The 27,719-nt window shown below is 35.9% G+C and overlaps 1 pseudogene across 1 annotated transcript; it reads right to left on the bottom strand.

Moving 5' to 3' along the window:
- Positions 1 to 2,475: 2,475 nt before the first annotated feature.
- Positions 2,476 to 27,719, bottom strand: LOC308503457 (large ribosomal subunit protein eL8-like; annotated as a pseudogene). The gene is made up of 2 exons: positions 26,962 to 27,719; positions 2,476 to 2,600 (listed from the first exon to the last, which is right to left on the bottom strand). The product of its transcript is annotated as a large ribosomal subunit protein eL8-like (transcript).

The raw sequence follows: 27,719 nt of genomic DNA, 5'->3' as shown, positions 1-27,719 counted from the left end.
CCTAGATCCTCCAAGAGGAACCAGCCCTGAAAATACCATGTCTTTAGACCAATGAGACTGAATTTGGGCTTCTGACATTCAGAAGTATAAAAGAATAAAGCTGCATTGTTTTTTGCCACTAAATCTGTAGTAATTTGTTACATCAACAATAGAAAACGCAACCACCTTTTCATATTTTCCTCACCACCCCATACCCAGACTTGAGAAAACAATAGTTATGATCTACTTTGAGAATATCTTTCCTACTCAGGAAGGGTATAGTTGAACTAGTGCACAATAGTGAAATCAATTCACTTGCCAAAGCCTCATGGTGGTGTGGTATATACGAAGAAATAGAATATGGAGGCTATGTTTACAGGTGCATATAATTTTATAGCCCCTCTTAAAAGCCCCTGGCCATCTCACGTTAGAAAGTCATCTGATTACAAACATATTTCCAGCCTCTAAATTTCATTTTCCACACCATAGGATTTTCCTATGTAAAGTAAATTCCTATGAACAAGTAAAGAAACTGAACAAGTAAAAAAAAAAACTGAAGTTCAAGAGAAGGTTTTGTCTCAAAGCTAACAAATGGAGAAAGAAGGACTTGAATCAAGATCTTATGAACCCAAACACCATGATCTCTCCCCATAAGGGCTGGGATATAACTTTCTCCACATAGAAAGAAAGAAGAAACTCTTCCTAAAATCTCATCCTTGTAATATTCTGTGATGATACAACAATGTTTATTATATGGGACTAAGACACCAGATCTTCAAGTACCTGTACTGAACAATGGTATGTATATGAAGGGCTGGGGGTGGGGGTTATGTGTAACACAACACCTGTTATTAGAAATGTCCAGCATTAAGGCTAGCACAATAGAGTATCCATGGGGAAAAAGGAAAAAAAAAAAAGGCTTATTGAATGAAAAAATAAAGATGTGCCAGAAAATGCATCTGCCACATTGAAGCCCCTGTGCTGGAAAGCCGTTCACTGTCCTATGCTCACAATAGTATTTTTGCTTCTGCAATATTTTTAGTCGCTCTAGGTTTTAATTTGAAATGGATTTTTAATTTAGTTCAATGAGGTACTGAACACCTAATTAATACTTAAAGCACTTCAGTTTGGATCTGAATGAAGATGCCTACTAATACTATTTAATGAGTATTTATGGCAATATTTTTAAAATGAGCTTTCTAATGGGTTTACATAAATATTTGAAACAGCTTCATTATCTTTACAAATATGAGTAGAAGATGCAGAAGTTATACTATTTCTCAGCAGGCATTCATATCTAATAATGTGGGAGGTAAGTAAAATCCATTTGGAAAAACAGAGTTTCATGCTACTTCTAATGCAAGTTATCTTTTTTTGCTAGTTCATCAGAAATTAGCCACTTAAACAGAAAATAAATCATAACAATGGGTCCTTCTCTTTGCTGTTCTCTCCGTTTATTTTTATAAATGGACAGAGGTATTCGATTGAGATGTGAATTTTCAAAACACTTATTAATATGGGAAATGGTTGCCTCAGAAACTGCTTAACTCCTAACAATGCCGTCACTCTCATTACTACTAGCAATCACAACTATTTTAAATTGTCAGTATTCCAAAGTCTTTATACCAAGTTCTGAAAATAAGATAAAAATGAGGGTACTAGAGGTTATTTATGTCCTCCTAACTAGTACACAGACTCCGTGAGAGTAAGGACCATGATTTTCTCATTTATCTTTCTATTTTCAGAACCTGCTCTCAGGTACTGTAGGTTTTTTTGTTGTTTTTTTTTAAGGAACAGATCTATAAAATTAAAATGATAATAGTAATGACGCCCTGGCTGATATGCCACTTGTGCCCATCAGTATGGTTGTACCAGTAATATTCCAGCGTCCATTCAGCTTGGTCAGCGTCACGACTTTAAAGTCATTAAAATATTTTGAATTTCACTTATATCTATATTTTAAAAAGTTCTGTAAGACTCAATGATGTATACATGTAAAACATTTACAAAGGTTTAATAAATGTTAGTAACAATGGTGATAATGGTGAGGATGGTGCTAATGATGGGATCATAATTAAGCTGAGAAAAATGAACATAAAAGGAACAATTACTAATAAAGTAGCATAGTAATAACCAGGCAAATAAAAGAGTGAGTTCTTAGTTCAGAAAAGAGAGAACGAAATTGTGGGCCTATTCTGAACCAAAAAATATATAAAATATATTATATAACATTTGAAGAGGTCACATAAAGAGAAAAATAATTGACTTTTACAGATCCAATTACATAGCTGTACAATTTTTATATTAAATGATGGAGAACTTCAAGTAAAATATAACTTTCTAAAAGACAGTACAGATTGGGAGTATTCAGAAATGTAATAACATGAATTATATCCAGCCACTTTAGAGTGGCTGTGGGTAATTTTGGAACCTGGCTAAGAGAAAGTTAAGTTAGGGATATATCTAATTAGGATTTAACGAGATGATATGTGGTTTTCATTCACTCCCATGAAGTTCTTGTTGGTAGCCAGATGTAGGCATAGCTTCTTGTGATACTCTGACTACCTGAGAGCCAATCCACTTGGAGTTCTGATAAAAATGTAAAGGTTCAGAGACCATATCTGAATACAGGTTAAAATTTACATCACATTACCAATAATAAGTTGTGAAGAGGAAAGAAATGTTTCTAAACTATTAGTAATAAAAAGCACATTTCAATCATCTCTGATAGAGGAAAAACTGAATGATCTATTATCTATAGAAAATTATACAATATCATTGTGAATAGTCATTCAAAGAGTATAAAGCCAAACAATGTATAAAAACATTATAAAATTGTTTTCAGGAAGTTGATTAATACAAAAATTGTTTTATTTGATTGGATTGTGATGGTTCCAGTATTTATCACTTTTTTAAGTTTGTAATTTATTTTTATGCTAAATATTTACTTTTATAACCTCATAAGACAGGGATAGGATGAGTACAAGATGCCTCTAGATCTGGCTAGAATCAAAAATGTCTGGGAAACTAATATATACCAGTGAACGTACTACATATTAATAAATGGACTTAAGACATAACAAGAAGACACAGTTACACCTTATTGTCAAATGGATGCAAAGAGCTTCCTAAGTCCTGCTCAGCATCTTATCACAAGAAAGCATATCTAATTAATATTCTGCACACATAATATTAATCATGAGGAACTATAGATCGTAAAAAAAAGATGAGATAAACCCAAGGAAGCCTTTAAAAACACCACTACATTAATTTTAAGGACACAAAATAATTATATAACTAAAGATTATATCATGTATTTTACCCAATCTGCATTAACTCCAGTGAAACAAAACGCTCAACTAATTTTTTAAAAGGCATTCAGTATTTTGCTTGGGTGGTACCTACACAGAGGAAGGAAATCTAATATTCATTGTAAAATCTGGGAAGTGTCTTTGAATTGCTATAGGTGAAGCTTCATAATTCATAAATTAACTCACAGTTGATCAGAAACCAATTTTACAATGGCCCAGAATGTTCACATCAGACATCTGTGCTTTTTTTTTTCTAGTCATCCTAATAATCAGACAGAGCCAGAAAACTACAGTTTTATTTATTGATGAACTTCTATGTACCAAGTACAGTCCTACATTTTATATTCACAGTCTCATAAAATTTCTGCCAGGAATTATTTTCTCAATTTTACAGATGAGAACACAGGCTCATAATGCTGAAATAACTAGACCAAGGTCACATAGCTAATATCTAACAGGGCCAGGATTCAAGATAAAGCTTGCTCTTAAGCAAAACCTTCCTTTTATAGCAGCAGCAATATGATGGCCACATCCCTGGCCTCAAAACATGGTTGAATCCATAGAGGAGCTGACCTTGAGCCTGGCTTTGACCTCTCACTCAATACCAGAACAGCTCTCTATAGAATCAATGTGACCCTGGATGGAAAGAAGAAAAGTAAACTGAATGGATCAGACAGAATCTTCATAACAGCCAAAAAGGACTACAAATTGTATTACATTCATGTAGATAAACTGATTCAAACACTCCTGTGTAAATGAAAGCCCAGACAAGAGAGCTGGCCTTCTTGTGGCAGTCAATGACCTGTGAATATGTACTTCCCAAAGCTAAGTCTCTAATTCTACCGCCTCTCCTGAATTTTAGACATTTTTTCTTAACTTCCTTCTAGATGTTTCCATTTGAATATTCTAAAGTCACAGTTCTTAACAGAATTTATTAGTCAATCATCTTAGGCCATAAACATTGTTTCTGGTTCAGTATGCATCATTATATTGGAGGAGTGATATATTTAAACAAACTACCTTGAATACGATGTTCACAAAAATACCAAAATCCTTAAAAGTGGCATTTATCATGACATTTCTACTTTAGTTAATTAGTTAAATATTAACTCCTTGATAAAGATGTAACATTTCACTGTCAAATCTGATCCTTCCCTCTTAAAACATAGTGCATTATATAAAAATGGTCATGATGTCATCTTCCATCTGCATGTTCTTTAATAATGTTGTCATGCTCATAGAAATGAGGTATAATCCCTTTCACCTTGAAACTGGAAAAGTCTGGAACTCACTTATAATCAATAGAATGCAGGAAAAGTCATCATAAGTGACACATTAGTCTACGTTAGAAAAGGTGACAGATTCTCACTTACTAAAATGTTCTGTGTGGAGCCCTGGATCATATGTAAGCAGTCAACTGTCCTAAAGCTGCCATTCTGTGAGGAAGCTCAAAAAAACCTGCATAAACTAAGACTACAGAGAGAAGAGAGAGGAAGAGAGAGAAAAAGAAAGTGAGAAAAACAGAGAGAAACAGAGAGGCCCAGCTGCTCCAGCTCCCTGTAATTTATTTCCTGCCACCTTCAGAATGCGATCTGATGAGAGACCCCAAGCCAGAACCACCCAACCTACTCCCTTCTCAAACTCCTGTTCACATAAACTATGAAAGATAATAAAATAATTGTTGCTTGAGTCAATAACTTTTGAAGTGATTTATTAAGCAGCAGTATTAATCAGAACATCTGGTTATTGATTGTTAGTGATGCCTACTAGTTAGCCATCATGCCTCCAGACTCTCCCACTTTCAGTCCATACTATCTACAGCCTATAATTGCACTGTCCCTTTCTAGAAATTTTTAATGACAATTTCTTTTATCTAATAATTAATAATAATGATAATTCTTAGACTACATTTCAGGCAGATCCTTATCTGGATTTACCTTCATTTCATTCATTCTACTCAAACCCACCAGAGACTCAAGTCAAAATCAAAATCTTCCATCACCATGATGTAAGGAAAACTGACTCTGGGTGGTGAAACACAATGTGATATATAGATGATGTATTATAGAATTATACACTTGAAATCTGTGTAACTTTACTAACCATTATCACTCCAGCAAATGTTAATTTAAAAAAAAATCAAAATCTTGTCTTATATCTTCTAAACTTTCTCTCCAATGTGCATTTACTTGTTCTTATATCTTTTCTAGAACAATTATTCTTTCCTATATCTTCTTCTGCATCTACTATATCCTCAGCACCTGAAGTCTAATTTAATACCACCTCTTACATGAATGAAGCCTTTTCTTCCATAAGAAATGAACTCCTCCAATACTTTGCATATGTCTCTATTTCTGCACTGCCATATCTTCATGTAACTGTGCATAAATTTATTTTCCTCCAATAACATTTTAAGGACCTTTAACTAAAGTTTACTTTTTTTTTTCTTTTGGCCTTTCTGAAACTGCATAGATCCAGGTCTTTCTAAAGTTGAAATCCAATATGTGTTTCCATAAAGAATGCATTAATACAATATATTTATTTACAACTTGTCCTTTTGTACAACTTGTTGTAATATAATTGATTAACTTAAAATGATGTGTGCAATATAGCAACATAAAGATATTTCAGATAAGAAAGAAGATAAGTCAAAGACGAATTAAGGGTATGAACGTAAAATGAATCTATGATAGAAACAATTGTAAGCCCTTTGTGAAGGCACTTCTCCCACATGTGGGAGCAAAACATCTAAGTATTTCTGTGAAGGAATGTTTCAGATACAATCAAAGTTTTAGTCAGTTGACTTTAACTTGGGAAGATTATCATGGGAAGGCCTGACCTACCCAAGTGAGCTCTTAAAAGAGGTCAGAAAGATTGGAGGTGGAAGAGATTCTCCTACTGGCCTGAAATATCAAACAACCATATTATGAACTGCTTACCGAAAGAACCATGTGGTAGAGGAGCTGCAGGTGGCCTGTAGAAACTGAGCAGTGGAGTCCTACAACTTCAAGGAACTAAACGGCCAACAACCTCAATGAGCTTAAACTAGGTTCTTCCCCAAGACAGCCTCCAGATGAGAATGCAGCCCATCTGGCTGTTTAATTGCAGTGCAGTGTGTAATATCCTGAGCACAGCACCTTGCTAACCCATACCAGAATTCTGACCCAAAGAAATGTGAGATAATAAATGTGTGTGGTTTTCAGCCCCTACAATTGTGGTCATTTGTTACATGGCGATAGAAAACTAATACAGAAATCAATAATGAGATTAGTGCACAAATTTCATGCCATGAAGTCCTGCAGAGATAGGACATAAATTTGGATCTAAGCAATACTAACAGGGTTAGAAATCAGATATGAGAGCTAGAAGAGCCATGAAATTAAAAAAAATAAAACCACTGAAAACACTTTTCTTCTGACTTGCAGTAGCAGGGGCAGTTACCTATCAGAGGCTCAACCTCTGTAAGGATCTGACTTCAGGCACTCGCTCAAGGTTTTGCCTTCGGGTTTCACTGTCACCCTTTGTCTATCTTCTGTCTCAGATGCTCTGCTTTGGATTTGTCCTCAGCTCTATAACCACTACCACCCCGCCACCCCTCCTCAACACCCCCCACCCCCGCCACACACACACATACTCCACTCTGTGTCTTCATCAACACTCAGCACTCACTGGAGGAGTCCTTACCTAAATTCTGCCTTCCTGGACAGAACAACCAGCAAAGGTAAAGTTTCTGATTTGGTCCTTTTTATCTCCTTGATAGAGCTCTCATTTTCTAAGAGCACATATTTTGTTAACATGAAGGGGGAAAAATGACAGCACTAATTCATTCAGTACCAGGTGCTCAGATAGATAGCTTCCTGTGGGCTCACAGTCTTATAGTTAGCATGGAAAGGGTCCTTCCAGGCCTTGTCCAGACCTTCTTGAAAGCTGATTTGGCTTTATATTAAATTGGGCAGTCACTTTATGATGGGATGAAGTGGCTTTTTGAAAAACTGAATAGATATATATTACAAGCCAGTGAAATCCCAGAATTGTGGTAATAGACAAGCTGCAATGTCATCACAAAATTAGTAATATGATATGGCTTTTCAGAGAGATCAGGCTGTGCTTGTCCCCCAAAACTAGATGCAGTGGGGATAGGTAAAAGGTGTTAGTCATACTTTCCTACTCCCACAAGACTAGAGATTACATGGGAATGGATTGGACACTAGGGTCAAAATAATTTTTATAGCAATTATGTTTATTGAAACATAATGGGCAACAATGTTTACATTTTGGCAACAGTTACACTCTTTTTATACTTTTACTTCCAATACGATTTTAAATACCTTCTTCCACCTTAGTAAGGCATTTCTAGTGCAGATTCTTCATGAATCTCCCCTGAATTATTCCCATTTTCGTGGGCAGAAGAGCCTCAGTTGGCAAAAGTAATTCAATTGGCATATTTTAATTTATTTAACACATAGCAGTAAATTAAGATGTATCATTGCTGTGCTAAGCGCTCAGGATGGAAAGATGAGTTAATTCTGGTCCACACCCTAATGGAAATGATAACTAAAAATACCAGCATGGTAAATGCCTTAAGTGCTGTTTCCCATCCCTGAATACATGTTAGAACCACCGGGAGAGCTTTTAAGCAATCCTCTTGCTCTGTCCCAACTCCTAAAGAGTTGGCATGGAGTGGGAGGCAGTTATTAGAAGTGTTTAAACATTCCCCAGATGACTTTAATGTGTACCCAGGGTTGAAATCCACTGCCTTAAAGGATGCATTTGCCAGGTGTTATAGTGGTAACCCACTAACTCTACCTTTGTGTGTGTGTGTGTGTGTGTGTGTGTGTGTGTATGTGTGTGTGTGTGTGTGTAGGGGAGGGGGTCATCAAAATGCAAGGAGCACTTGAGCTTAAACCTAAACAATGCGTAGAACTTCTCCAGGTAAAGAAGGGGGTAAGAGGGTACAGGAGGTTCGGTGGGAGCAGGGTTGAAACAGGGTTAAACTGCTGGACAAAGTTATGTTGCTGCTAATTTTTAACTAACTCCCTAATTTATCCAGGTCTGCTCTCCTCTACTTCCATCACCCTAATACAGATGATTATCAAATGTGCCTTTCATGAATCTACCAGTTTTCCAGCTTTTTTCTTCATAAACACTCTTTCTTCTTCAAACATATTCATCCTAAAGAAACAAAAAAGGTTGTCTTACAACACAAATCAGTTGCATTGCCTTGATTCAAACCTTTCAGTGGCTTCACATTACTCATAAAATCCAAATTACTTAACATACAGATAAGACCCTGCATTACTTAGTACTGGACTTTCTTCAGTCTCACCTTAGGTCTCCTGGCCCATTCTGTCCTTTGTGGACCAAGTGTTCCATTCATGCCAGATCTGCTTCAATCCCTGTGGACCCATGCTTTCACCTTTCTCAGGATCTTTGCAAAGATGATTAATCCTCTCAGAATGCTATCCCCACACTGCTTCTCAGTCCACCCTGTGACCTAGAAAACTCTACTAATGCTTAAGTCCCTGCTTCAATATCTCTTCCACACAGAAGTTTTCCCAGATGTCCTCTCCCAACTTAGGGGCCCCTATTATATGATGTCAGACAATTAAGTTTGTGAACTCATCCTAGAAAAAGTGCTACATACTTCATTGCTGAATATCACTACAGTCACCTAACCTTGAAGTACTCCCCTTGGGAAGCTGTGCACCAATGCCAGTGCCTAGTCCACTCTTCAAAGCAATTATGGAAAGGCCATCAGAGCTGTCATTGTATTATCCTTGATGTCCTGAATGTCATCAAAATGTCTTCTTCCTTTCAATATTTCCTTTATCTTTGAGTAAAGAAAGAAGTCATTGGGGGCCAGATCAGGTGAGTAGGGAGGGTGTTACAATACAGTTGTTTATTTAGTGGCTAAAAACTCCTTCACAGACAGTGTCGTGTGAGCTGGTGCATTGTTGTGATGCAAGAGCGGTGAATTATTGGAGAAAAGTTCAGGTCGTCTAACTTTTTCTCACAGCCTTTTCAGCACTTCCAAATATTAAATGTGGTTAATTGCTTGTCCAGCTAGTACAAATCCATAATGAACAATCCATCTGATAGCAAAAAAAGGTTAGCAACATCGTTGGGACAAGTTGGCAAACTTAATTGTCAGACCTCGTATTTCCCCATAGTCACAGCTCCTCTTTTTGATAACATGAATCTTCATTAATTATGTGTATCTCTCCAGCTGTACTGTTAGATTTATGAGGTCAAGTACTATTTTCCCAATTACTTCCTGTATTACTGGCATTTTGCACAGTGTCTGGCACTTGATAGGTTATTAACAAATGATGGCTGAATAAAGCAAATGAAAGAATAGTACATATACAAAAGAAACAATCTAACTAGCAAACTTTACCTCTCCAGCGATTTTCATTTCCACAGAGCTCAAGATTTGGGGCATGACATGTGGCTAAAATTTGGGGTGAAACTACCCATTTGTGTGCCTTTCCCCGCTCTGCTTTCTCTTTCCCCCTTCTTTCTTTTGTCCTTTTCCTCAAAAGTTTAGCTTTCTGCATGGGAATCAGCATTTAAACAGAGTAACACACAAATAATCATTATCAACAGGTATAGTATTACTCATATATTGATTGCAATGTTGGAAAGGGAAGGGGAAGCTGAGTAATATTTTATGAGCAACTACAATATGTTTAGTATACACAGTGACTCATTTAGTTCTCTTCCATCCATAATAATTTTCCCATTTTTCAGATGAAGGAACTGAGACTAAAGAGATCATTACCTCCCAAAGGTCTCACAACAAATAATACAACTATCAGGCTAATGGCCAGTATGTATATTGTTCCCTATCCCTTGCTCTTCTCCACTTCTCCTATCAGATCTATAATCAAGATACAAATAATTTCCAAGGATTCAAACCTCCTACCTGTGAAGCTATCTTTAAGGTGTCTTAATTTTATGTAGAGTCTTACATGGTAGATTTAAAGTGCCTATATTATGTTTTAGTTAATCATCTTTATAAGAATAAAAGATTATGCACATTACCAATATCTGTCCCTTGTCTCACAACCTTTCAAAAATTGCATTTATTCGTCCATTCAATAAACATCTGCTACTACTCATATAATTCTGAATTGCTTTCAGAAAATTAATATTATTAATCACAAAGACACTTTCTTGAGATTCTGAATTTGGTTCTACTTCATTTCTTTCTCAGCTTTGCAATTAAATTCTATTATGCAATACCTAGAATACAGTCAGTAATTCTTACATGTGGATGAAATGAAAAAGGCTCTGTTGGCCACTGAGCTATAGGGAATGGAGCTGGAGACGTGAACTTACAAAGTGTATCCTGACTCTCAAAACATTTAAGAAGTACCATTCCACGTCAAGATGGACATTGCAGGCTACATGCAAACTTGTTTAATACCAGTTAAGTTGAACCCGTAGGGCCCAAGATAATACCATAGGGAAACTGATCTAGCATTAACTCCATGCAGATCCATAAATTTCAAAAAATAAAACCATGAAAAGTTCCAGCCACTTTGTGGTATACAATTTCCTATCAGTCACTGCCTAACTCTAGCCCACTTCTCCCCTCGTTGGTATCCCTTCCCGCAAGTCCTATAAAGGTATTCAGTTATTAATTTTATTAAGATTATTGCACAGCTTATTATCTCTTCCCATGACAAGCCCCTATCTATCTAAAAAGGAAGGCCTGCAAAGACAAATATCTTTCAAAGCATATCTGACAATTGCATCTACCATTATAGTGTTCCTTTATTATTAGCTAAGCCCAAGCATGAAGAAGGCATCACCTGAGTGAGTCTGCACAAATTGCTTGAGCGAACAAAATATTTATTCAGAGTAGCTATCGGCAACATAGCTGAACAGTGCCTCTTGATTAAAGAGAAATGGAGGGGAAAAGTCAGATCCATACCATCTTAAAGATGAAAGAGGCTGTAAGAAGGGAGTGAAAAATAGAAATAGAAAGGACTGGAAGCACAAAATGAGTCCTGACTCTACAGAAACTGTGAACAATTTGATTATTTTAAAACTTGCTCATGCACTTCTGCTTTTAGTCACGATGAAGTAACTATTAGATTGGTGCAAAAGTGATTGTGGTTTAAAAGGTTTAAAATAATTGCAAAAACCAAAATTATTTTTACACCAACCTAATATCTCCCCAACCATAAGCAACTACAAAACTGCACCAAGTTTGTGAAGTAAATGTTTTCAGAAGTTTTGCAGCATGGAATGCAAAATGGCAAACCTGGAGAGAAAAGGGGGAGAAAATTCAGTTCCATGATAGCTGCTGATTTTTTCCTACAGATACTTTCTAGACTGAAATGGAAGGAAATATACTACAGTGATCTCATGGTGTTCAGTAGACAGAAATCAGAGTTGTGGGCTTCTGGAGGAACGGGAATTTATGGGGCTGAGTACCAGAAAAAAGAGAACTGTGCAAAAAATGAGTTCCAGAATCTTCATAGGATGTCACCTTGAGTTTTTAGCCAAACACTAAAATACACATGCTTAGGGCAGGACTCAGTGAAGATAGGCAAGAAACAACTACTAGGAAAATAACACAAAGGAGCTATAAATTACTATGGGAGTTGCATAGATCCGGGAGACATTTGAGATCCAAACGGTCAGAAAAAGATTTCATTGAACAATCCAAGTATTTAGTAAAAATCAGAAAAACCCACCTTGAGGGAAGAGCTAATCTAGACTTAAGTAAATGCTACTTTAGACCCATTGCACTGAAAGTTAAAAATAACCTCAAAAAAGATCAAACTTATCAGCAAATAAATGGCCTGTTTACCTGAACCAAAGCCAACACTCTGTTAAAGAAAACAACAAAATCTAAAAATAGAAATCAGGCAGCTTTAAAAAGATATATTAAAATATGCCAAGATAAATATATTTAAAATAATAACAAAAATTATATATCCTTATGTTAAAAAATGAACTTCAATTTGTACTTCACACAGGGTAGAAAAAGTAATGAAGGGCGGCCAGATGGCTTAGTTGGTTACAGCCTGAGCACTTACAGCAAGGTTGCTGGTTCGAGTCCCACATGGGCCAGTGAACTTCACCTTCCACAACTAGATTGAAAACAATGGCTTGAGCTTGGAGCTGAGCCACCAGTGGGCACTGGTTGGCTCAGTGGTTAGAGCGCAGTGCTCATAACACCAAGGTCACTGGTTTGAGTCCCACATGGGCCAGTGAGTTGTGCCCTCCACAACTAGATTGAAAACAGTGACTTGACCTAGAGTTCAGCTGCGCCCCACACAGCTAGATTGAAAACACCAAATTGACATGGAGCTGATAGGTCCTGGAAGAACACACTGTTCCCCAATATTCCCCAATTAAGAAAAAAGAAAAGAAAAGAAAAAGAAAACGAAAAAGAAAAAGTAATGAAAGATTGATTATAGATTTAAATATAAAACTTAAAATTTAAATTAGTTGTATTGTTATGTAACATTAATATTTTAGAATGAAATATAGGAGAAATCATTGTGACCTAAGGTTAAACAGATTTCTTAGCTATAACAGGAAAATCATGATCCATAAGACAAAAAACAATGAATTTGTGATTCATTAAGAAATTCTGCTCTTCAAAGACACCACTAAATAAATAAATAAATAAGCATACACTGAGAATAATTATTTGCAAATTACATATCTCATAAATTATTTGTACCCACAATACATAAAGATCTCTTAAAACTCAATTTTAAAAAACAAGCCACCCATTAAAAATGGGAGAAAGATATTAAAGTCACTTGCAAATAAGCAAAACAAAACATGCTCACCATGGTTGGTTATTACAGAAAAGCAAATTAAAGCCCCCAAATGAGGTACCACTACATGACTATCGTTATGATAGCCTAAAATTAAAAGGTTTAATCATATCAAGTGTTAGCAAGAATGTGGAGCAACTTTAATTCTCATCCACCACTGGTTGGAATATCTGTTTTGCAAACAGTTTGGCAATTTTTTGTAAACTTGAACATATACCCAGCATGTTACAGTTATGTACTAAATGTTCTAGTCATTCCAATTCAAGATATTTATCCAAGATAATTCAAAGTGTATGCCCATATAAAATTTTGTGCACAGATTTTCATAGCAGCTTTATTTTTAATAACCAAAAACTAGAAACAACATAAATGTATGTCCACAGGGGAATAGATTAACTACTCAATAATAAAAAAGAATCAACTATTGTTCATGCTGCACTATGGAGGAATCTCAAAAGAATTATGGAGAGGGAGAAAAGCCAGCCTCTTAGCCCCCCAAAAAAGTGCATTCTGTATTATAAAGTTTATATCAAATTCTAGGGAAAAAAGCTAATCTATAGTTATAGAAAATAGGTTATTGTTTACCTGCTGGTTAGAGGCAAGGAAGGAATCACAAAGTGACAGCTCTTTGGGGATTCACCAATATGTTCATTATCTTGGTTTTAATAAAGATTTACAGATGTGTCCACGTTTAAAACTTACCAAATAGTACACTTTCAATATCTATATAGTATTATATGCTAGTGAGACCTGAATAAAGTCATTAAAAACAGATCACACATGGTATATTCTCTGGTACCTGTATAAATAAATTAGAAATCAATAAAAATAATATAGCTAAGAAAACTCTAAATAATTTCAAAGTTAACATCAAACATTTTAAAAATCCATGAGTTAATGAATAATAATAGAAATCAGAAAATATTTCAAACTGAACGATAATGACAATACAACGTATCCAAATCTTTCAGATACAGTATATAACACTGCATAGAAGGAAATTAATGCATGCTATAGATTGAATTGTGCTCCCTCTAAATTCGTTTGCTGAAGTTCTAAGCTACAGTACTCAGAATGCGACGTTATTTAAAATGAAATAAGATCTCTGCCGACGTAACAATTAAAATAAGATCACACTGGAGTAGGGTGGGCCTATAACTGTGTCCTTACAAAAAGTGGAATTTTGGACACAAGCATGTACCCAGGAAGAATAATGCCATGTGTAGATGAGGTGGAGATTGGTATGGTATGTATACAAGAAAAGGAATGCCAAGATTGCCAGGAAGCCACCAGAAGCTGAGAGACCTGGAACAGATTCTACCTTATAGCTCTCAGAAAAAATTAATTCTGCCATCACTTTCATCTCAAACTTCTAGACTTCAGAACTAACCGTGAATCAAAAAATATCTGGGTAGTTGTTTGGACTACACAATTTGTGGTACTTTTTTATGGAAGCCCTAGAAAACTAATACAATGCTTTTATTAGAAAAAGAATAATGGCTTAATATCAGTGATCTCAGATTCTACCTTAAGATAACTCAAAACAGAAGAACAACAACAACAAAAAAAACACACACACACACTAAGTAAGCAGAGTTAAGGAAAAAAAAGAGATAATAGTGGACATGATAATGGATAAAAATAAACAATTGATAAAAATCAATGAAATCTAGATTGATGAAACTAACTAGAGTAATCAAGAAATAGAGAAATCCCAAAACACCAATAAAGAAATATACCATGTCAATAGATTATAATAAATATTGTTTCAAGATAATTTCTTTCCAATAGATAGTTCGTGAACTTAATTGTCAGACCTTGTATACAAAGTAATTTTTCCTATGCAAAAAGCACAGGGCCTAAAACATCCAAAACAATCTCGAAAAGAAAAATAAAAAATAAAAAGGACGTCATACATTATTTCATTTCAAGATTTACTATAGTGCTACATTAATCAATCCAATGTAGTGTTCTCATACGCATAAAGATAGACATAGACCAATTAACAAAATAAAAGTTTTTTTTAAAAAAAAAGCCTAACACACATGTAATTCATTTATTTTCAATAAGATGTCAAAATAGTAAAATGGGGAAAGGAAATTATTTTAAATTAATTACACTAGAACAACTGGCTACATATGAGAAAAAATGGATCTTAAACCATATCTTATTGATAAAAAATCAATATTTTTTATTAATTTTAATAAAAAATTAATTTAAGATAGATCAAAAACCTGAATGTAAAACCTTACATTATAAGTTTAATTTTTTAATGTAGATTACCTTCATGACTTTGGCTGACATTGGGGCCGATAAAAAAGTTCATAAACAGGACACAGAGCAGAAACCAAAATAATAATAATAATAATAATAATAATAATGATGATGTTATCAAAATTAAAACATTTTGCTTATGTCATAAAAATATGAACATACAAACTACATAGGGCAAAATATGTAATAAATATAATTTATTAAAAAATTCAATCAGGAAAACAACTTCTACAACTGACTAATAAAAAAGAAAAATAGCCCAAATTAAATATGGGCATTCCATCAGGGTTTATATATCAATGACTAATAAGCCCATGAAAGGGTGTTCAACACCATTAGTCATCAGAGAATTGCTAATTAAAACAACAATGTGATACTACTATCTACCCAACTAGAATAGTTAAAATTAAAACAACTAGTAACACCAAGTGATGGCAAGTATGTGGAGCAGCTGAAACTCGCACATATTGCTGGTGGGAATGTAAAATGGCACCACCAAATTTGGAAATCAGTCTAGTAGTTTCTCATAAATGTAGTCATCATTTATCCACAAGACATGAAAATATATGGACACAGTAAAACCCTGGAACGTGCTGCTTCAAAGCAACCTTATTTAAAACAATTAAAAACTAAAAAATAGCCAACATGTTCATCAATAAAATGAGAAAACAAACTGTAGTCTTTCCATATAATAGAATACCAGTCAGCAATAAAGAGGAGAGAACTGTTCAACAACATGAATCTCAAAAACACGCTGAGTGAAAGAAGCCTTACGCAAAGAAGTTCATTATGTATTATTCTATTTAAATGAACTCCACATATAAAGACAAAAATAGGATAGTAAAGAAGTAAATCTGGTGAAAGATTCCAGAACAATGGATGTCTCTGGTTAAAGGTGGGATTATCTGAGATGGGGCACAAGTGATCTTTCTGGGGCAATGGATATCACCTGTATCTTAATGTTTGTATGAGATTTATGCAATTGTCAAACTTCAGCAAATTGTGAACTTAATATTTGTGCATTTCCTTAAATGTAAATTATACTTACACTTTTTTTTAAAAATGAGAAAGAAGATTTTTTTTTTTATGTTACAGTAATACTGTGACACAGAATTGTCTGCTCCAAAACTTAGTCAACTATATAATCATTACATGAACTGTTCTACATTTCGAATCCAATGAATTTGTTTTTCATTCTGGAAGATACTGCTCACCATAATTTATATTTTTAGTCTGGATAAGAATAAAAGGTTGCTTCCAGAAGAATTTTGGATTTTCAAAAATCTCACCCAATTTTCCAGTTTTGGTCAAGTGTATTGGCCTTCCAAAAAGACTAAGTATGTTCTGTGCAGCACATTCTTTCCTAATTTTAAACTCATACATATAATACTAGTGAAAATCCAATCCAAATTAATCTAATTCCCCTCAAATTTGTTAATATTTTCTGCCATTTCTCTCTCTCTCTGTTCCAGGTTTTTCTTCTAGCAAACAGATGGTCACATTGGGCAATAGAAGAATAAATTCTACAAAACTACAGAAAGAAACACAACAGTTTTATTGAGATATAATTCATATATCATACAATTCACTCATTTAAAGAATACAATTCAATGTTTTTAAATTAATTCATTAGAGTTGTGTACCATCACCACTATCAATTTTAGAGCACTTTTATTATCCACATTTTTATCACCTCATTATACTTTTTATTTCCATAAGTTATATTTGTTTATGTTTCAACATTTTTCCTGGTTAATTATTATGCCTCTAGTTGTCTTACACATGCTCACAATTTTCTCCTTTATTTAAGACATTAAACATAAGATTATACAGTCTATGTTAATAATACCAATATCTCAAGTGTTTGTAAATCTCATTCTAGTTTTGTATTTTTTTTTTCTTTTTTCCTCTGATTCTTTCAGGTCTCAAGTCTGCATAAAGACTAGCTTGTGATAACATTTTAGGATATAGTTTTTATCATATTACTTAGTGCTAAGGCCAAGATTTGTATGTTTCCTTGTTATCTCCCTTTGTGGTATGCTTTCCTTTCGTCTCCCCATGTTTACCATTTTTCATAAGTTTGCACGCAAAGCTTTTGGAAAGCCCATATTTGCAGTCTCTTATCAGAAAACCCAATTGGAGTGGGCTCAGAGTCTCTCTTGTCACTGGGTTTGGCTAGTATACCAAGCTCAAGGTCTCTAGGCACTAGTGTATGACCTCAGGCAGTGGTCATGCTTGATGTTAGCTTACTTTCTGGGCTAGTGATTTCACTTTGTGTTTCTTGAAATCTGAGGACTTCTATCACTAGTTATTGAGTTCAATTTAGCATGTAATTTTATGGCTTAAAAAAGTCTATAATTTTAGTTCTATCCATATTGTTTTAAATTATTTAAGACAAATGCTACCAGAAACTAAAAGTCAAGTTTTCAACAGTGTGCCGTAAATTTTTGCACCAAATTATTTTATCCCTTTATATTGCCTGTACATATTCCACAAAACAATATTATTTGAAAAGTCAGATTCTCCTCTTTCCACTCTGCTCTATTTCATCTAATATTAACTCCCAAATACAGGAAAGCATGCATGAAAAAAATTGACATTGAAGTAGAAAAGTTATGATTGGAGAAACTATATATATATATATATATATATATATATATATATATATATATATGTATATGTATATGTATAAACTTCCTCAAGAGAAAATAATGAATCGATGATAGTGATTATTGAAGGTAAAATTATATAGTGTAAACAAAATATTAATATAGAGAAAAATTAATGTGCAACTCTCCCAATGACAACTGTTACACACATTATATTACTATTAATGTGAACATGAAAATCAATGTTAAGTTCTTATATTAAGTAGCACCTAAGAAATTTCATAGATCTTTGAGACCATCTATCCATCCATTCATAACTCCACTCCTTTTTATTTATCGTTTTCTAAGTTTTAAGAACTGTCCTTATGTTTTGTGTCCACTTCAAGCCCCCTATGTCCTGCATATACCAATAAGCAAGGTTCTCCCATTAAGAAAGAAAATGGCAAAGTAAGTGAGTACCGTGTTTCCCCGAAAATAAGACCTAGGTGGATAATCAGCTCCAATGTGTCTTTTGGAGCAAAAATTAATATAGTGAAATAAGACAGGGTCAATATAATATAATATAATATAATATAATATAATATAATATAATATAATATAATATAATACCGAGTCTTACATTAATTTTTGTTCCAAAAGACGCATTAGAGCTGATGGGCCAGCTAGGTCTTATTTTCAGGGAAATACAGTAGTATTTCTCCCGTAGTGTTCCCCATATTTGCCTGCATTCAGATTCTTTTTTCAGTAGATCTGAGGTAGGGCCAGTGAACCTATATTTCTAATAAGCTTTTCAGTTTCTATTTATGATCTGGGAAGTTTAGGAACACTGCCTGAAGCGACAAGCAAAGTCTAGATATTTCCTCTGAGAGTGGAAAGCACAGAAATGCACAAATAGTCCATGAGTCAGACTGCTTCCCATCCTAAAGTTGTAGATGTGAGTCTGCGCTCACAGTCACCCTCTCCTTGCTTTATTTTTAGCAGTTCTCTAATTTGATATCCTGATAAAGGTAGATCATCACATTTTCACTTGAAAATTCAAAATTAAACTCATGCAAAGCTCTTAAGCATTTTTTTTTGAAACTGAGAACATGTGAACATGTAAAAATACACAAGAGCTGGTTAATGAAAAGAAATGCAGACACATTTGATAAAGGTAATTTAAATAAGAACCAGAAAATCCCTTAGTCACAGTGGGCATCTCTTGTTGAATGATGACAACAGAAACACTGATGACAACAGAAACAGTGATGACAACAGTCCCTGGGTGGACTGGCGGAGGTGGATCCCTCCACAGAGGCAATTGTGATTTCCTAAGGCTGGGGCCCTGACAAAGACTGGGTAAAGCAGCATTCCCTTTAGATTTTTTATTGTGAAACCAGGGAAAGCAGCTCTCAGTGTCTGCTGAGAAGCAAAACTAAGAGCTGGGAGTCTGGAGCTCGAAGTTACCATACTTGGATGCTAGTTTGCAGAGGAAGAAAATAAGCATTTCAAGAAAGAGCATAGGTGTCAGATGGGTACTAGATTTATCACGGTGATAGATGGGAGGGGATTGTGGGGCAGCGAGAAATAGGTGAAGGGATTAAGAAGTACAAATTGGTAGTTACAAAGTAGTCATGGTAAAGTAAAGCATAGGGAATAGAGTTAATAATATGGTAATAACTATCTATAGTGCCAGGTGGGTGCTAGGCTAGTCAGGAAAATCACTTTTTAAATTATATAAATGTCTAACCATTAGGCTGTACACCTGCAATTAATATAAAATAATATTGAATGTCAAAATAAATAAATAAATAAAGTGTAAAAAGATACAAGAAAGTGCAGGATAAAAAAATTGAAGGAGAGTATCTTGGTGTTTTCCTCATCCTCTTCCCAATCACTCTTCAGGCACAACTGCAGCTATGATTTTTCCGTAGCTTTGTTAAAAGAACAAAAATCAAAACAAAAAACACTGCCCCTCTTTCTCTAATTTTGTGTCAGTTACATGCAATTGGAAGAACACTCATTGGAACAATATGTTGTCAAATTTCAGAAGGAAAACAGGTGGCCCCTAAATAACTACTCCCAGTCTTAGGATCTTTTACAACAAAAACAAAGATTTTAGAGGCAAAATAGAGTTTCTTCACTATCATCATCAATGCCGATTTCATGAAAATTAAAGTGTTTTCTCTGTATTTGAAGAGACATAAAGGTGAGAGGACCTAAATAGTACCTATCGTTCTAAGGGGCATTATTCAATATTGCCATTGCATATGCATGATATAGCAAACCCAGTATAAGAAAACTGGTTTGGAAGAAAAATTGTATAACCTGTATAAAATGCTAGATCATTCATTTCTTCGTAATGTCATATATGCCTTTGCTTTTCACCTGACTGCAAAAATATTTTCCATCCATAATCATTCAGCTAGCATTTCTCAAGAGATGCATTTTATATAGAATTTGATATAAAGCCTAGTGTTGTTTTGTGAAATTGACTTGGGAATCCATAGAGGATCCATACTGGAATTTATCTTTATAATTTTGGTAAATGTTCATTGCTTGAAAAGTATTCAGAAGTTTTCAGATGATCAGTCTGACTGAAAATTTCTGTAGACTTGGGAGAAGTTTATTCAACATGAAACTATTATGCAAAATTCAGCCTCTTCATTATATTTGCAAATAAGAACATAAAAGCAACATGACTATATTTCCTTTGCAGAATCTGGTCTTCACAGAATGTACCAGAAAAAATGAAAGAAAAATTGGTATTAATCTCCATTTTCTGTTCTTTATGATCCATCATGCTACATTTTGGGACATGTCCTGATACATTTTCTGACAAAGCCACATCTGATTCTCATATTTGTGATTGTTGGCAGAATAAAGCACAAGAATTTTCCTCATCACGAAAGGAAGTCAATGATGATTCTCAGCTCAAATTGGAAATATTCATTGTCTATATGGAAGATAGAAAATGGAAACAATAGACAGGTTGCTTATTTTTTTCCTGATAAAATACTATGTCAGATATATAGGAGTTCTATCATAAAGGTATTTCTTTAACCTTAAGCAATTACTATCCAGCAAGTCATGCTAAAAGATATATAGACATCTGGAGTGGAGGCATTATTACAAGCCATGGGAATAGATGTAGTTGGAACAAATGAAGAACTTATCTGTAATGTATTCAGTTCCCGGGGGAAACTAAAAGAACAGAGAACATATATTATTAGTATCTGGACATTTTTGGTGGTGCACAGTTAGGGTTAACATGTGAATTAGTAAAACCTGAAAATTTACTCATCTCTAAGCTATCTCATTAAATGAAACTAAAATGAATTTCTTTGCCTTCTACTTTGGAAACATCTATTGATTTTACTTTTAAGCTACACTACATTTAACATAAACTTGCGTCAAACAATAATACCTAATATTTATCATGTACATAAAATGTAGTAGTCAATAACTCAGGGCTCAACTTAATGTATTAATTTATTTAATCCTCAAAAGAGTTAAATAAAGAAGATAAAGAATAGAGATTTAAGTAGCTTGGGCAATGTCACATAGCTAGTTAGTGATGCCAGCCAAGAAAACAACACAAGTCATCTGGATTCAGAGCTTATACTCTTACTAATTTACTTATATCTACCTATTAAAAAAAGAGATATGACCACTTAGATACATATGAAGATAATATGAATTCAAGTAGTGAGACTTCTGCTTCCAGTAACAATAAACTAGGTAATTTGGATTAAACTTCTGACTAAAAGTAACTAGCATATTGGGGAGGAAATGTTTTCAAAACCTGTAGGAAGGCATCAATGAACTAACAAGATAGTGCATGATTACTCAGCCAGTATCTGGGGGAGAAAAGAAGCCCAGAGATAGAAGCCAAATATGTGGATTGTTCTTCCCACCAATATGGGCTGAGTAAGAAAGACTGACAGACTTAATGAACCAAGAATAAGAATTAGAGTCCAGGTCCTATCAAGTGCAGGGGGAATTGGTGAATTCTACTGGTTAGGACCCAGACAGATTGCAACCCCAGAGTAAGATTGAAATGGAAATGGACAGCTTGCACAAAGAACTCAAACTTAGCTTTGAATTATTTTAATTCTAGAATTGAATTAGGATGATTCTGGAGTGTTGATACCAGCAAGTACCATTCAGAAACACAAACAAACAAACAAACAAATAAATAATAGGCAGATAGATCAATCAACCAATTAATACATCCTATACTTCAAGTTATTTTTACAAATACTTTCCTAAACACATCTTTAGGCAATTATGGGAACTGCATAAACACTCTCTGTAAAATTGTTGCCTTTTGTCTAACATTACAGCTTGAAATTTGTTGGTCTGAAGTTGAGAAGGGAAGATGGATATAAAGTGGAAGAGCATAAAACAGTCTGGAACCCACAAGTAGAAAGGAAATCAATAGATTATATGAAATACACTATCAACCAACTTGACAAAGCTGACATTTACAGACCACTCCACACATTAACAGAAGAATGTATATTATTATCATGTATACATAAATAAAACATTCAGCCACATAGACCATATGTTACTTTGAACCAACTTTAAATAAATTTTAAAAGATTGAAATCACAAAACATAAGTTCTCTGGCCACAATGGAATTAAATTCAAAACCACTACAGAAAAATATCTGAAGAAAGTCAAATAAGTGGAAAATAAATATAAACTTAGAACTAATTTTGAGTTCAAACAAGATTATATAAGGGAACATTTTGAATTGAATAAAAATGGACACAATATATCTATATTTGTGGTATGCAGCTATTACAGTAATTGGAGGAAAATTTATGGCTAAAATGTTTGTAGTAGGATTGTAATATAGTCCAAAATCAATTATCTAAGTATCCATCTTAAGAAGCTATGAAAAGAAAAGCAAAGTAAACCCACAGTAAGTAAAAACAAGGAAGTGAAAAAGAATAGAAAATTACTAGATAAAAAGGGATAAAACAATGTAAGGAAAATCAAGCCCAAAGTTTCTTTTCAATCAATAAAACATAAAAAATGTAGAGGAATGAAGAAAAAAGAAATAAAGCATAAATTATCAATGACAAGAATAAAAGAGGGATCATCATTACAGATCAGAAAATAAAAGGATAAGGAGAGAATGCTATGAATAGTTTATACCAACAAATTTGACAACTGAAATAAAATGGACAAATTTCTTGAATAATAAAAACTACCAAAGCCTATTCAAAAAGAAATAAATAATAAATATCAACAAATAATGCGCTAGACAACTACATGTCCATATACAAAATAATTAATTTAGACTCTTACCTCACACATAAACCAAAAATGATTCAAAGTAGAGCATAGACCTAAAAGTAAAAGCTAAAACTGAAAAATTAGAAGGAAATACAGGAATAAATCTTTGTGACACTGGGTTAGGCAATATTTTTTTGCTACAACAGCAAAATCACAGTCCATAAAAGATATGATTGCTAAATTGGACTTCATTAAAATTAAAAACGTTTATACCTCAAAGGACAGTATCTAGAAGGTACAAAGACAGAGATCCAAGCACACCTTCCAAAAGACACCAGGAGAAGAGTTTGAGGATGGAGGAGGTATGCTCAGTGAACACATAGTCATACTAAGGAAGTTTCATGTAACATCTTTTAATTATAAATATAGAGTGCTACCTGTTTTCCACCCAGAGCTACTCTAAAGATGTAACAAATTAAGATTTTGAGACTGCTGGGCAAGATGGGAGAGTAGGGAAATGCTTTGCTCACCTCCTCCCATGACAACATCAAAATTACGACTAATTATAGACCAATAATTCTTGACAACCACCTGAAGACTAGTTGAACAGAACTCCTATAACTAAGGATAGTCAGTGTCAGCAAGAGGAGTCCCAACAATAGCTGCCTAAGGGACTCAGTCCAGGTGAGACAGGGGGCTGCTGGACATCCAGGAGCCCTCTTAAAGGGCCCAAGCATAAACTCACTCACAAACCCTAAGCTCCAGCATTGGAACAGCAACTTGAAAAGAGCCAGAGACATATGGGGAGGAACTTAATTGTCTGGCTTCAGGGAGAGGGATGGAGGGACAGCTCCCTCTGGGACTAAATGTCTGTAGGCTCCATCATTCCTTTGTTGAGTCTTCCCCTCACCTAGTCTATAGGTGCAGGCAGAGAGCAAGTCTGAGCCCCATTAAACATGCTAACACTGCTCTCACCCCACCCTGGTGATGCTCTGAGACCCCACTCAGCCTGAACCTATTTCAGAGGACAATCCACATAAGGTGCAGTCCTGAGTGCACCCTGTACCTGCCTAAAATCTCACAAAGGTCCACAAACCCCATACATGCATCAGCTTGGCATACCCCAAACCTCTTGTTAAGCTACCCTAAGCCCAGCACTAATGGCAGCCAGCTACAGTTCAGAGCATAACCTCTCTCAGGCACCTCCAAGCCCACTACAGGCAGCTGGCAACCACAGAATACTCTGTAGTCCTAATCATGTGGCTCCAAGCCAGACAGACAGCAGCTGACCTTGGCCTGTATCAGATTACCTCCCAAGAGTTTACAGAACCTACCTGGTGGCTGCCTTCCAACCATACCAGAACACCACCTAATTAGTGCCACAAATAATACATCCAAAGGGTAGCTCAGCAGACACCAGAGACTCGTTAAAGTGAATCATACTCCATGGGGTCAGCCCTCACACAACAACTTGTCCACTATAGTCACAGCCAGCTGGCCTGAGGGTCAGTCCCACCCACTGGTGTGCCAACAGCAGTCAAGGCTTAACTACAACAGGAGGGCACATAAAACCCACACACAGCTCAGGTGAATAGGGAGACTGCACCAGTGATCCCCCAAGATACCTATTATATAAGGCAACTCTGCCAGGACTGGGAACACAGCATATCTAATACATAGAAACAAACATAAGGAGGCAGCCAAAATGAAGAGACAAAGAAACATGTTTCAAATGAAAGAATGGGACAAAACTCCAGAAAAAGAATTAACAAAATGGAGGCAAGCAATCTACCAGATGCAGAGTTCAAAACACTGGGTGTCAAGATACTTAATGCACAGGAAGAATAGATGATCTCATTGGGAACTTCAACAGAGACAGGAAACATAAAAAATGAGATAGAAACCATAAAAAGGAACTATTCAGAAATGAAGAATTCAGTAATGAAATAAGGAATGCATTAGAGGGAATCAACAGTAGATTAGATGAGCAGAGGACTGAATCAGCAATTTAGGAGACAACATAGCAGAAAACACCCAGTCAGAACAACAAAAAGAAAAATATAGAGTCCAAAAAAATGAGGACAATTTAAGGAAACCTCTGGGACAACATCAGTTATACCAACACTTGCATCACAGGGGTGCCAGAAGGAGAAAAGAGAGAGAACAACACATTGAAAATCTATTTGAAGAAATAATGATGAAAAACTTCCTTAACCTGATGAAAGAAATAGACATGCAAGTCCAGGAAGTGCAGAGAGCCCCAAACAAGACAAACCCAAAGAGGCTCACACCAAGACACATTATAATTAAAATGCCAAAGGTGAAAGACAATGAGAAAATCTTAAAAGCAGCAAAAGCAGTTAGTTACCTACAAGGGAGCTCCCATGAGATTGTCAGCTAATATCTCAAAAGAAGCTTTACAGACCAAAAGGGGTTGGCATGAAATACTCAAAGTGATGAGAAGCAAGGACATAAAACCAAGATTATTGTACCCAGCAAGCCTATCATTTAGAATGGAAGGAGAGATAAAGAGCTTCTCTGACAAGATATCAGTAATGGAGTTTATTACCACCAAACCAGTATTACAAGAAATGTTAAAGGGATTTTTTTAAGAAAAAAAATAAAACAGATGAATACGAAAATATCACAAGGGGAAAAAAAAATTACGCTGACAAAGGCAGACACATAATGAAAGCAGTGTATCACCCATCACTAAAGCTAGTTGTAATGCAGGATCTCAGCTTCCTCTCCCCACAGGAGAATGCAGGATACAGTGAGGCCAAAAAAGAACACCAAAGCAGCCATAGATGGGGAGTCATACCACTATATTCTCGCTGGCGGCGGGGTTGGAGACACAGGTAACAGGAGCCACACGATCAGCAATCTGCTGTCCATTTCTCTGCCAACTAACCAACAAACCTCCACTTTTCCCTTGCCAGCGTAGCCATAGCAGTTATATTAGTAGCTAATGGCTAACCAGTAACAGCTGATGGCCACCCAGTCACTGCAGATACACTGCAGATCTGATTACAGCTGATGGCCATCTATATCAGTGACCAATGGTTGAATGGTCCACAGCTGAAGGCTATCAACTACCCAAGCCAGCACCTTTCCAGGTGAGGCCGAGAGTCTGGAAACTGCTCTCTAGGACTCTGTCCCCACACTAGTACAAAATTTTAAAGGCAAAAATAGGAAGATCATATGTGTTTTTTTGTTTGTTTGTTTCTTTTGAAAGAGACTTTTTTTTTTTACTTTTGTGTACAGAAAACACAACAGTGTATGCTAATCCCAGCTTGGTGGCCAGTTCTTTGGCCTTTGCCTTTTCCATCTTGGCAATGCAAGCTACCAATTTGGGGCCCAGAATGTTGCCTCCTGTTATGCAGGGTCTCCTCCTGCTCCCGCTCCCCACATAAGAACGCAGGATGTGGTGAGGCCAAAAAGGAACACCCACAGAGCCATAAATAGGGGAGTCATACCACTATGGTGTCACTGGAGGCTGGACTCACACGACATGCGATCTGCTGTCTGCTTTGCTGCCAACCGACCGACTCTCCTCGACTCTCCTTCATTCTCCTTCATTCTCCTTCACTCTCCTCCACTCTCCCCCACTCTCCTCTCCTCTCCTCCACTCTCCTAGGCTTCCCTCCGTATCCACGGCAGTTATATCAGTGGCCAATGGTTCAATGGTTACAGCTGACAGCCAACCAGCCACAGCTGACGGCCATCTACTACCTGAGCCAGCACCTCTCTACATGAGGCTGAGAGCCTGGAAACTGCTCTCTGGGGCTCTGTCACCACACCTCCCCAGGGACAGTGGATCTCATTGTATCTGTCATTGTAATTGGTCCAGATAGTTTCCACCAGCTTAGCCAGTGCTCCTTTGTCTTCCAAATTAACCTCTGTGAAGACGATGATGATGCCAGTCTTCCTGTGGACTAAACGCCTCAGCCTGGCCATCCCCCTGATAATACAGTAGAGAACCCACATCTTAAGGCACAGAGCAGGCAGGAAGACAACCAGCTTGATGAAATCCACATCATGTGCAGTTACCAGCAGCTGAGCCTTCTTTTTCTCCACCAAAGTGGTGACAGTATTAATCCCTGCTCAAAGGACAGGTGGCCTCTTGGTGACGACATCCTTTTGCCAGAAGCTTTTCTCTCCACCCAAACTAACAGTCTCTGCTTCTTCTCTTGCTTTGTCTCTGATCTGTACTTGTGAGCCAGCTTAAGCAGTTGAGTACGTAGCTGTCTGGAGGTCCAAGTCCTGGGTGAACTGGTTAATGGCAGGAAACACTTACAGGCGCTGATAGAGAATAGCTCTTTGCTGCTGTAGCTGAATGCAGCAGAGACATTTGACAGAGTGAGGTCCTTTTTGGGCTGAATGTCCTGTCCAATGCCAAAATACTTTGTTTCTGAAACAGCACATTTACCACTTTCTTGGCCTCCTGCTTCTTCATGACATCAGGGTTGGGCATCACCTTCTTCCCGTTAGCCTCCTTCCCTTTCAGCAT

This window comes from Rhinolophus hipposideros (genome assembly GCF_964194185.1).
Source record: "Rhinolophus hipposideros genome assembly, chromosome: 10".
Classification (NCBI taxonomy): domain Eukaryota; kingdom Metazoa; phylum Chordata; class Mammalia; order Chiroptera; family Rhinolophidae; genus Rhinolophus; species Rhinolophus hipposideros.
This window is presented reverse-complemented; position numbering and strand designations above follow the sequence as displayed.